The sequence below is a fragment of the Chiloscyllium plagiosum genome, chromosome 39 (assembly GCF_004010195.1).
Source record: "Chiloscyllium plagiosum isolate BGI_BamShark_2017 chromosome 39, ASM401019v2, whole genome shotgun sequence".
NCBI classification, from domain to species: Eukaryota; Metazoa; Chordata; class Chondrichthyes; order Orectolobiformes; family Hemiscylliidae; genus Chiloscyllium; species Chiloscyllium plagiosum.
The window spans coordinates 9,513,869-9,527,261 of NC_057748.1; the positions used below are offsets into that span (position 1 = coordinate 9,513,869).

The 13,393-nt window shown below is 43.3% G+C and overlaps 1 non-coding gene across 1 annotated transcript; it reads right to left on the bottom strand.

The window, feature by feature from the left end:
* Nucleotides 1-12,287: 12,287 nt before the first annotated feature.
* trnak-uuu lies at nt 12,288-12,360 on the bottom strand. Its single transcript has one exon. It is a non-coding gene; the product is annotated as a tRNA-Lys (tRNA).
* Nucleotides 12,361-13,393: the final 1,033 nt, after the last annotated feature.

A 13,393-nucleotide genomic window follows, 5' to 3' on the forward strand; every position in this document is an offset into this window, starting at 1 on the left:
TCCCTCACATTGTCAGTGTTATTTGTGGCTCCTACTAATCCGACATGGATTAGCAATAGAAAGCACCTCACCACCTTTCAAGCCAGTACCCTGAAAAAGCCAGCAGAAGCTTAACTTTCTCAACACTAAATCAATAGTCACAGATAAACAGTGTGACTGTATGCAGAGTTCACACTGAGACTGGGGCTTTCTTAGGTGTTCCCACTGCCGCAGGAATCAGATAGCCAGAAAAGCTGTAATGCTGAGCCTCTGGCTAAAGAATCCCCCAGGTCCATTACCGCGTTAGGGACCAAGCCAACTGGTTGCACTGACGGGAAATATTTGAATGATCACAGTTTAGGGCATAAACACCTCTAGGTTCAGGAAAGTCAAACTAAGGAGCACTCCTGGTCCAGTGACAAACAACTGAGACTTGGTCAGAAAGAGGAAAATAAAGACCTACCTTTATAGGTAATATCCTCCCCACTATCAAAGCTACCCATGAGAAGTAGTCATGTGAACAAGATTCCAAAGTGGTGTTGCTACCCATGCATCATGGGCAGGACCTTCAATTCTTCATTACGACATCACTGGCAATGCCAGCAATAATTGCCCATCCCTAATTGCCCTTAATCTGAGCAGCTTGCAAGGCCTTTTTAGAGGGCAGTTGAGTGTTAATCATACTGCTGTGAGTCTGGAGTCTATGTACACCAGTTCGATTAAGGATGGCAGATTTACTTCTGTCAAGGGCATTAGTGAATCAGATGGGTTTTTACAGCAACTGCTGATAGTTTGGTGGTTCCCATCGCTGAGACTAACTTTCCATTCCAGATTAATTGACTGAATTCAATCCCAACAGCTGGCATGCTGGGATTTCAACCCTTGGCCCCATAGCATTAGCATGAGCATTAACCTGTGGGTTACTAGCCCAGAGACATTATCACAATGCCACCATCTCACCAGTTTGAGACAGGTCCCCAAATTGTTGAGTTGCTAGGTGCTGAGGGATGAACCGCCCCTCCCTCTTTATTCATGCATCTCATTGGTGGGTTACAACAAATATACTTTCGAAAAGATCTCTCCTTTGTTTTCTCGCAGACTGGTTAATTTGCCTTAAAAAGAGCCAAATTAACCAGTCCTGGACAAGTTAACAGACAAGTCACTTTAGTAGTTACTAAATGCAAGAACAAATAATAATAGAACTCACGTTGATAACAGATAAGTGAATCCAAAAATAGGTAAAAGATATTTTAATCAGTCTCTTTGTGGTTCATGAAGTATTGTTAGTGGAAGATTGATACTTGAACATTCGATTTGGGGATTCTTGATTTTGCGATTAATGGAAATCCTTTTGTCCTGTTTTTTTGACAATGGTTGGCTGGTATCATTTACATCCTGTTTCCTTCTGACCTGCTGATTGGTTAGCTGGTTTCTAGTACTCAGAGTTAGGAAGGCATTTACCTATAACACAGGGGTGTCCAGTCTGTGGTTCTTTGACTGACCTTCATGGCACACTAATACTTGAACCCAGGCTTGTACAAGAGTGCTTCAGTTGGCAAAGCTTCTTCCACTAACACACTATATTCCACTGGTACACACAGACCAGAGTTGCAGGTTTTTAAACTCCTTTTGTTTACATGTTAGAAAAGGGCAATAAACAATAAGAATGTCTGTAAGAAGTGGCTTTCTGCCAAGAAGGGGATCCTTCTCATTATCTCTTCGTGTTACATCCCACTCTCTGTTTGAAGTTTCTCTGACATTCTTTCGACACAACAATCCATGGGTCCCATATAGGGCTTTGCGAGACAGTGACTGAATTTATCCCCGCAGTCTTTTTTCAGTCTCTTTCAAAAAATATATTTTGGAGCTAAAATGTAAAATGCCCATAGCACTTAGAGGTTCTCATCCATCGTCAAAACACTTTGAAAGTGGGAGGTTGGGGAAGTTTGAAGCATACACTTGGATCATGTATTCAAGACATTCCAACTCCAGACAATCATGGGATAAGATGGTAATTCTGTTAGGATTGTCCCGGCTACCATTAAACCCCCTCATGCAGGCTGAACCCGAACAGGACGGAGCCAGTGAGGTTTCCTTCAGTTCCCTCAACCTGAACCCCATATGGGCACAGTGGGCGGATCCTGACACCATCTTATAGAAAGGCTTCTCCTTTATATCGATGTGAACCATAGCCACAGTTTATTTTAAAGTGTGTAAAAATCTTCCAGTGGACACATGCATCCTGAGGCCCCCTTCAACTGCCCACCTCTGCCAGCCATGGAAATCCAAATCTAAGGTGTGCCCATCAGCTCACTTCACTGTCTACCAGCCCCGATAGGAGAGGTCTTCCCCAGATGGCCAGTTAATAGGCAATGGGATAGGTTGAAGAGAGGGCCCCTAATATCGATCATAAAGCAAGCGAACTGCAAAAGAGATGGAGGAGAGTGGGGTGGAAGGGTGAAGAGAGAGGGGAAGAACAAATGAACAGAAGCTGAAGCTGAAGCTAACATGAAGAAGTTTCCTGCTCCCAACAGTTGAACTTAGGGTCATGTATACACCAGGGACTTTATCACGTCAGGAACTGCGTGATCACATAGCTCACTCATATCAAAAAGATCACCAGCAAATGACCCTGCTGATAAACACAAATCTTGTTGTCTTTCAGCCTGTGTGTTTTTTTATATTGGATTTTGAGTAATTTCTCCTTGTTTGGGGCCTGATAACCCATTTTATGTCAACATCATTAAACTGGAGCAGGGCAGAAACTTGCCAGAGGGAACATTCCACAGGAGCCGGCCTGGAATCCGACAGATAAATTCTCCAACGCCAGTGTGTCCTGCAAACACTTAACTCTCCTGAGAATGACTGATTCTACACATGGGCTACATTAACTATCTCCGCATTGGAATGAACTTTAGCATGTGGTCTAGTACTCCAATGGTGGGGCAAAATGAATTTGAGGGATGTGGGAGAGCTCAGATAAATTCAAATTGAAAAATTCTGTGGACTGCAGGTCAAAGGGGTAAATACCCTTGGGGGTATGGTTAGGAAGGCAGGGGCTGACATCCCTATCTTCCCCCATCTCTGCGGGGGAAGCCATCTCCATAAACTGGCAGTTTTCATACAGTGATGGTGGAGTGGGTGAGGGAAGAGTCTCACACACCGTCGGTAGAAAGCTGTCTGCCCTACAAAATGACCCTTAACAAGGCCTTTAATTGTAACAAGCAGATGCTCATCACTTTGGCACAGAAAGCCTTTATAGTTTGCTGCCTCAACATGCCTGAATCCGGGTGGGGGCATCGTCAGGGTAAGGCTCCTGTCATTTTACTGCCAACCCGCTTCTCAGGTTGGTACCTGTATGTTGGTAAAGTTCTGCCCATTTGACTCTGTCATCTTGAGTTCCTCGTGGCTTTCTCCAATGTAAACTCTTGACCAATCAATGTCACTTTTCTAACCAATCAACATCCTTTTCTCCTGTAATATAAGTTATTGTGATCATTCAAAATTTGTCATTTGTGCATTTGTCCTGATGGGTGCAAGACAACAGGCTTCAGTAAATTATCTTTTCCTCAGTAATATTCAAATTCTGTTCTGTTTTGTCAACAGCTTATTGTTGCCAGGTTTCTGTCTGTTGCTGCTATACCCTCTGCCTTCCAAGACTGTGGCATGATCCATGTATTTTTTCAACCTATTTATCCATAGTAACTGTGTGATTAACATTCTACTTGGCAGGTGAAATATGGAAACGTCGGAAAACAGGTGCAACAAGAAGTGTACTACTAAAAACCACATCATCCTCACAACACAGTACAAGGGTGTAGGGAAAGCTATTGAATGTAATAAAATCATGCACTCTCAAGAGGTCAATTCCTCCTCTTTATCTACATGTTTTTAATGTCAGCTGTGACTTGTAGATATCACAACACGCTTCTAAGTCCCGAAGGATGTGAGTTCAAGAGAAGCTTCAGAAAATTGAATGCATAATCCAGGCTGACATTGCAGTCCTGAGGGAGTGCTGCAATGTCAGAATTGACCCCTTTCGGATGAGATGTTAAACCGAGGCCTTGTCTGTTCTCTTCCAGGATCAACAGAAAAAGTCCCACGGGGCTATTTTAAAGAGGAGAAGATGAATTCTTCCCTCTTATTCTGACAAATATGTTCCCAGCATAGGAAATATAATGCTGCCATTAACAGGGCCACCAGAATCCATCTGCCCTTGAGTAGACAATGCAGTTGCAACAAGGTACAGAAAAACAGTCTTTTTTTAAAACAATTTCTGTGTTCTCCTTTAACTTGAAAATACAGGGCACAAATCACGTACTAAAATGATGCAACAAACTGTTTAGTACCCAGCTATTGTGAACTGTAAAATGTATAAATAGAAGAATTAATGTCTTGGGGGGGGGGGGGAGATCCTGTCAATTTTAAGAAATTTAGCTTGCAATTAGTAAATTGGCATTTTGAAAACATTGCAAACAAGCATTTCATTTCACAATGCACACCTCCTTATCAAATTGGCAGCCAATTTAATAAAATTGTAAATTCATCTAACTACTGAGATAGATGTTTTAATAAAATGCACTGATGATTCATGTATTTATTTCACAGGCTTTGCTACTATATTCCCAAAGAGAAATTACCAATAGCATGAACACATTTAGGTCCTCATTTTTAAAGAATGTGACAACAGTTGCCAAGGTGATAATCAATTCCAGTGATTGACAGGTTTGTGAACCCTGGGGATTTTTTTTACTGTGCATTTGCGCATGCGTGTGTGGTACTCCACCTAGTGGTGGCACTGCCCTCAAATGCAGATAATGATAAATGATTATTTGGTTGTTATCATGTTGCTGTTTGTTGGAGTTTGCTGTGTATAAATTGGCGATCACATATCCCACATGACTACAGTGACTATGCTTCAAACGTCAGGAAAAGGGCTTTGAGAAAGCTGGAAAAGAACATTTTGGGATACAACATATAAGTAGCTGAAGATATGGTGGATGTAACATGCTCGCGAAGAACAGTTGTATCTGGACTGACAGTTCCCAATTCTCTCACCATTAGGAGAGTTCCTCATCTCCTGTCTGGGTCTGTTGTAAACTCATTCGTGGAAATCAGTTGCAATAATTGCCCGTTAATGTCATTATCACATTACTGGGAGTGAAATCTAGATTAACCTTTCTCATTCTTTGCCCGAGAACTCCCTTAAATTGTTTTCAAATTCTTCCATGGCCTGGCACACCCCTCCCTCTCTGTAATCTCCACTCTCTCTGTAATCTCCTCTAGCTCCATAAACTTTGAGAAGAATGGGCTCTTTCAATTGTGGCTGTTGTGCAGCCCTTATTTTAATTATTCTACTATTGGCATCAAAGTCTTAATTGCCCAAATTTGAGAATGCCCTCCTGACATCTTTCCCCCATTTTCCACTACCTAGACACTCCTCTTTGACCAAGCTCTTGATCCTTAAGTGGCTGGGTGTGGAATGTTGTTTTATCACTCTCCTGCGAAGAGGGTACTTGGGGTGCTTCATACATTAAGGGTGCACTAAATAGTCATTTGGTAACACAGAACTTAAGTCTTGCAGTTTTATCTAGTTGCTGTGATGGGATTTGAACCCCATGTCCCCAGGGCATCAGTTTGGGCTTCTGGATTACCAGTTTAGCTACAGTAACTCCACCAACTCCCCAGAAACAGGGTAGCAAATGGTATAATAATAGCAGCCACAACTTATTTTTATATTGCTGATGAAAGACACATTTTGTCAAAGCTTTTCATTTTCCATTCATCAGGACAATTTGCAAGAATATCAATTTAAGGTTTTGTTCAGAGGAAGGAATGTATTCAGCAGATGTACAGTTTTTAGTTTGTAGTAACCTCCAGACCAATAGATCTGGAAGGAAGTCCTCAATATTTTGACTCAGGTAAGTGGAGCAGAAAAAAAACCCTGTTTTTTTCTCTGAAGTTCAATGAGGAGAATGTAGTGAGTTAGCCTGCGTCTGTTTGTCTCTTGGACAAACAGACAGAATCACATCTGGTGTGTGCAGAAAGTCAGCAAAAAGAAATGCCTGTGACCTCATCATGAGTGTGAAATTTTAAAATGAACATAGGAGCAATACTTTACTGGAGTTGAGTTTCAATAGAAGATATTGCCAGGAAAAAGGGTTGAATCTTCCTTTTCTGCTGTTATGATAAACTCATTCCAAATTGTCAACTAGCTTTGTTTTCTTTCCCTTATCTCTAATAAATTTATGTTATTTTGTTAAAAATACATCAGTAGCCTCGTACAATTATGTTCAGAAATTGATCATCACGGTAAGTAAGTTGCAAGCCAAGTTTTACTCTGCAAACTCATTTGTTTAGTATTACCATAAACTAGGATTATAACTTTCGGTCAGCAACAAGATGGTACAGGAATCTCCATAAAGTGCCTTGTGTAATACTTTACATCTAATTGTTCCTGAAGTGAAGTAAGAAAACTTCATTAGTAGCTATTCACCCTCCCAGGCTGACTGGCATTCACTCCTTTATCTGTCCAACTGATCTTCTCTCTCTTTTAGCTCCATCACCACGTATTATTCACTCTTTACGCCCTTCTATCCTCTGCATAAAAATAATCAACATTTTCCTAGCTACAGTTCTGAAGAAGTGTTACTGAACCCAAAACATTAACTCTGATTTCTCTCCACAGATGCTGCCAGACCTGCTAAGCATTTCCAGCAATTTTTGTTTTTGTTTCTGATTTCAAACATTGTCGGTTCTTTCATTTTTTTAATTAAGAAAACTCCTCCCCACGTCACCATCTCCATAACAACCACTTGTTACCATCCTCAAGAGAGTCATGTGAAATGGTCCTTATTAACCTCTTGCTTAACCTTTCTTTTCCTTCACTTGCTTGAGCGTTTTATTGTTCCTGTTAACTAGCAATAAGTTACCATGGAAATGTCTGTCCAAGTAAATACTATGGCCTCATTCAAGACTAGTGGGGGCTGCGTGGGGGGTGGGTGGAGGGGAATAATGGCATGTAAGTTCAGGTTCCGGATCTCCATCCAGCTCCCAAGGTGAACTGTATTAAGAGGCTAACAAAGACCTGTAAACAACAAGAACAGATAAGCCACACCCTCCCAATCACGAGGGAGACTGATTCAGAGGGGAATGGTGGCTGACTGCTCCCTGATCTCACTTGGAAAGAGGACAAATGGCATTTTCTTTCAATCTCCATGGCTTGCAGAACAAAGGCAGCATTTGTGGCCTCTTCCGAATTGCCCTGGCAACTGAGTGGCTTGCTTTAGGTAGACCGTTGAATCGAGTGCGTCATGGGGATACTGGAGTCACTGGAGTGGGGGCTAGACTGGGCAGAATTACAGGCTTCCCCTCCCCAGATTAGGACAAACAGATTTTCAAAACACAAAACCAAGAGCTCCCTGAGGTAATGTTCCCTCATAACGCAGATCTCCCTTCGTAGTGTCTCAACACCTTCTCGGTAACGGGGCCTGGACGTGAACTGGCACCTTTTCTGCTTTTTCAAAGTTAATGCAAGTCCCAAGGAAACCATGCTCTGGTGATGCAAATAAGTTGGACATGTGCCTTCTGCCTTCCTGTCCCACCCCCACTCACGTGGAAATACTTCCCACACCTTATCCCGCAGTGTCACATTATGGGATGAAACAGTGTGCGATACCAACTGTTTGCAGGTGGCAAAGGGCCACCAATGGTGTTGATTGCAAGGTGAAGCCACAGATCAAGGATGTATGCATGAACCAAATTGCAGTGAATTCATTCAAACTCATTCCATTCCTGCAGAATCAATGGGGAATCTGGAAAGCGGAATCTTTGAACCATCTCGAGGGAAATGTCAGGACACTGGGACATTTAATTAAAATTCCAGACTGTCCTGGCCAAACCCGAACACTATATCAGCCAAGATCATTGGTCACCCCCTAAGAGTTGGCCAAAACTAATAGGAAAATAAGTAGGCCATTCAGCCAATTGAGTCTGCTCTGCCAGTCAATAACATAATGGTTGATCTGATAATTTTCAAATCCCCTTTCCTACCTTTTCTCCATAGTCCTTGATGCCATTACTGATTAAAGACATGTCAATCTCAGTCTTAAATATACATAATGATCCAGATACAATAGCCCTCTGCAGTAAAGAATTCTACAGATTCACTGCCCTCTCAGAGAAGAAACTTCTTATTTCTGTCTTAAATTCTGAGATTATATCCTCTGGTCCTGGACTCTCCGCAAGGGGAAACAACCTTTCTGCATTTACCTTACCAAGATCTTGTATGTTTCAAAAAGATTGCCTCCCATTCTTCTATATTCCAACAAGTACAGGCCCAACCTACTCAACTCTCTTCATAAGAAAGTCCCTCCATTGCCATTATCAGCCCAGACACCCTTCTTTGGACTGCCTCCAATGCCAATATATCTTTCCTTAGATAAATGGTCGGCTGTAGTCCGACTAGTGCCTGGTATATTTTTAGCAAAACCTCCCTACTTTTATTCGCTTTGAAATAAAAGCCATCATTCCATTAGTCTTCCTATTACTTGGATGCTTTTATGATTCGATTAGATTAGATTAGATTACAGTGTGGAAACAGGCCCTTCGGCCCAACAAGTCCACACCGACCCGCCGAAGCGAAACCCACCCATACCCCTACCCCTACATTTACCCATTACCTAACACTACGGGCAATTTAGCATGGCCAATTCACCTGACCCTGCACATCTTTGGACTGTGGGAGGAAACCGGAGCACCCGGAGGAAACCCACGCAGACACGGGGAGAACGTGCAAACTCCACACAGTCAGTCGCCTGAGTCGGGAATTGAACCCGGGTCTCTGGCGCTGCGAGGCAGCAGTGCTAACCACTATGCCACCGTGCCGCCCACCATTCATGGACATGGAGTCCCAAGTCCCTCTGCTATAGATTTTCTCCATTTAAGTAATATTCAGCTCCTCTGTTCTGCCTGTCAAAGTGCATAATCTCTCATTTCCCCACATTATATTCCATCTGCTAAGTTTTTACCCACATGCTTAACCTGTCTATGTCCCTCTGCTGACTCATTGTGTCATCCTCACCACTTGCTTTCCCACCTGTTGTTGTGTCATCTACAAACTTGGCTACATTCACTTTCCCATCTGGTTTTTCCCACAATCCAGAAGCATCCCTAAATTGTTTTTTTTCTAATCTTATTGTTTCAGTCCACTAATTTCCATTCAATTGTGTAATTTAGCCTGGTTGGGTTTGAACCCATGACCTCTGGCTCTGTCCCTTAAAAGAAACTGCACTAATCCACATGTTTAGGGAGAAATTATAGGTTATAACCAACCAAAACAGGTTAGGCTTGCTCAGAAAGTTTCCTATGTTCTCAGTGCTATGTTTAAAGGGACATTCTCTATGGTTTTCAAAGATTGTAAGATTGAGGAACTGGACAAAATTGTTACGCAAGCAAGAAGATGAATGTTGGCTTGGTTCAACATGTTATTTATTTGAATGCAAAAAGGGGGAAAAGGGCAAATTTAGTGTCAGGAAAGCTTCTGGTGAAAAATGCCATCAGGCGTTTTGAAGGGCAGCCAGATGGTCAGATGAGGAGAAAACAAATAGAAGGTTTGTGCTGATAGAGTGAGATGAAGAGAGAAGGGAGGAGGTAAATCGGAAACATAAAACAGGAGCCTGCGGAGAAGAAGCTGGGTTTCTACTTGTGATGAGCATCATCAAGTTCAATTGGATGCCTATGGGTTGTGTGTGTGGGGACCTTTGCCAGACAGATGTACAGTGCTCTGCTGTGGAGTGGAATAAGGGTCAGTGAGGTCTGGAGTGCTCTGATGAGGTGGAAGGGCATTGCTTTTGGAATGTGTTGAGTAGGAACTGAGCCCTCTTGCTGAAATAAGTAGCTTGTTTTCCCCCTCTCTCCCAATTCCAGGTAGCTTTTATTTTACACGGGGAGCACCTCTCTTCTGGCACTATACCCCATAACCACTGGTCAGTCCTGACCGGCTGTTGCCAACTTGGAAATGGGGGTTTTCTCTGGAGGAATTGCCACATGGCTGCCCATAGTAATCACTGTGCATATATGGGTGGAATGGCCTCTTGCTTTAGCTGTAGATTCTGTGCATCCCCCCCTCCACACCACTTTCAAGACATTGTCATCAAACCAGAATGGTTTTGGATGTTGGGGGGGGGTCTTCATAGGATTTAAAGATTGGTCTCCTGGTCACCATCAGCCAGGGCGTTCAGAATTCTGCATGTTTTCTTTTTCATTATTGCTGAATATTTTCTGTTACTGGTGAAACAGCAATATTATTTGAGTGGCATAGGGAGATCGGTTGGAGGGAAGAAGGGATGACATGTGGCAATATCTATAGAAAAACATCCATTTCAGAGGTCTCAATATCAGCCAGGAGTGGCTCGGGTGGGGAAATCATAACGCTGTTGGTCCATCTGCTGAAGTGAACATTGCAAGGTTTGTGAAGGTTTGTAGCTCAGGTTGAGGTTTAGGGTGTAGGTTTGCTCGCTGAGCTGTAGGTTTGATATCCAGATGTTTCATTACCTGGCTAGGTAACATCATCAGTGGCGACCTCCAAGTGAAGCGAAGCTGTTATCTCCTGCTTTCTATTTATGTTTGTCCTGGATGGGGGTCCCCATCCAGGACAAACATATAAATAGAAAGCAGGAGACAACAGCTTCGCTTCACTTGGAGGTCGCCCCTGATGAAGTTACCTAGCCAGGTAATGAAACATCTGGATATCAAACCTACAGGTCAGCGAGCAAACCTACACCCTAGAAGTGAACATTATATGAGAGTTGGAGAAAAACAGCGAGATAAGTACCGAGCTCCGATTTCAGGGAGTGACCTCGGTTCCTATCCTCAAAACTTTCCAAAAGCAGTGACTCTTCCCCTCACCATAACATTCCGACCTCACCTAAAAACATCGAAAATAAGAGCAGGAGTAGGCCATTCAACCCTTCAATCCTGCTCTGGCATTCAGTATGATCATGGTTGATCTTCCAAGTCAGTACCCTGACTTTGTCCGAATACTCTTTGATCCGCGAGCAAACTTACATCCAGAATCTCAACCTGAGCTACAAATCTTCTCAAAACTCACTCTTTGATCCCTTTTGTCTTCAGACCCATATCTGGCTCCTTGAAAACATTTGCCCTCTACCGCTTTCTGTGACAGAGAATTCTACAGACTCACCATTACCTTGGTGAAGAAATTTCTCCTCATCTCAGTCCAAAACGGTCTATCCCATATTCTTAAACTCTGGCCCCTGGTTCTAGACTCCCTGGTAATCAACAGAATCCTTCCTACATTTACCCTGTCTAATCCTGTGTGAATTTTGTAGGTTTCTGTAAGATCCCCGTCTCATTCTTCTGAAGTCCTGAGAATAAAGCCCTAATTGGTTCAGTCTCTCTTCATATGTCAGTCCATCCATGCATCCAAGGAATTGGCTTGGTAAATCTTCATCACAATCCCTCCATAAGATTAGATTAGATTACCTACAGTGTGGAAACAGGCCCTTCAGCCCACCGAGTCCACACCGACCCTCCGAAGAGTAACCCACCCAGCCCCATTTCCCTCTGACTAATGCACCTAACACGGCCAATTCACTTGACCTGCACATCTTTGGATTGTGGGAGGAAACCCACGCAGTCACAGGGAGAATGTGCAAACTCCACACAGACAGTCACCCAAGGCTGGAATTGAACCCTGGTGCTGTGAGGCAGCAGTGCTAACCACTGAGCCACTGTGCCACCCCAACATGAAGCTGACCTTTCAACAGATATTTCATAGAATTCCAACAGTGTGGAAGCAGACCATTCAGCTCAAATAGGCCTCCCAAAAAGCATCCCATCCTCCCCCACCCTATCCCTGTAACCTTGCATTTCCCAAGGCCATAGCCTGCACACTAAGGGCAATTTCACAGCCTATCCACCAAACCTGCACAACTTTGGACTATGGGAAGAAACTGGAGCACCCAGAGGAAACTCACACAGACACAGGGAGAAGGTGCAAACTCCACACAGACAGTCACGCGAGGTTCGGATCGAACCCGAGTCCCTGGCACTGTGAGGCAGCAGTGCTAACCACTGAGCCACAATGCCACACAAAGAAATCAAGTTAAACAGAAGCCATGCATTGTGGGAGAAACACAGCTGGTATGGCAGCAACTGCGACAGTTCAGAAATCCAGCCAAATCTGGCCTGTGCTTGCTTCCCACTGCCATCACGTGAGGTGTATTGAATTTGATTTGCTAGCACTGCGTGTTCTCTCTTCCGTGGTAGTTCAATTTAAAAGTGACTGCCCAAGCAGGGACTTGAACCCTGGACCCTCAGATTAAAAGTATGATGCTCTACCGACTGAGCCACCCGGGCTCATGTAAAAAATATGGAATGCTTCACGAATTTGCGTGTCATTATTTAACTTGCCTTATCATACTCCACAGCAGAGTGCTGTGCACTTGTTTGGTACAGGTCATCACATGTACAACTTGGGGACACTCAGCTGAACTCAACAATGCACATCATAACGGAATACTTCGCTTAACACTCTTGGCTTCCTTTCTTTGCAAACATCACTCTCAAATATATCCATCACTGACAAAACCTCACAAACTGGGAGCAACCATTGTTGCTTCATTTTCCACCCCAGCTTGACTCGTTCAATCTACCTACAGGCTGCCTCCTGTCTCGATGTTTCATTATGAATCAACTATTCTGAGAAAGAATTGTCAGGAGACATCTTTTGGATCAAGGCGTGGGGAAGTTGCGACCAAATTCCTTGTGACAAATTCTCGCTGTTGAATGCTGGGCTTTCAGCTACCGGAGCAAGAGTGATTCTTTACTAAACAATTCAGGACAAGACAGGGCCCCTGCATCCCACTGGGTTACAAACCCTTTGTGGTGGAGAAACACCACAATGCTGCACACTACCCAACTGTGATCCCTCCACTAGACTAAGTGGTGACATGGGTTTCCTCCGGGTGCTCCGGTTTCCTCCCACAGTCCAAAAAATGTGCAGGTTAGGTGAATTGGCCATGCTAAATTGCCTGTAGTGTAAGGTAAAGAGGTAAATGCAGGGGAATGGGTCTGGGTGGTTTGCTCTTCAGAGGGTCGGTGTGGACTTGTTGAGCCGAAGGGCCTGTTTCCACACTGTAAGTAATCTAACCTAATCTAATCTATAACACCTTAAACTCAACAAATGAGGAGGTGATCGCTTGGCTTCAGGGATTTGCATTCAACAAATAAATAAGGCCAGAAATTGGGATAATGAATGACTGCTTTTCTGAAAGATTACCAAGACATCAATAAAAAAGAAGCCAAGATTCCCTGAGATGAGTTTGGCAGAAAATGTGTAAATTTTGTAAAGTGGTGCAATTTAAGTGTGTCATATTTAGTAGACATGTGA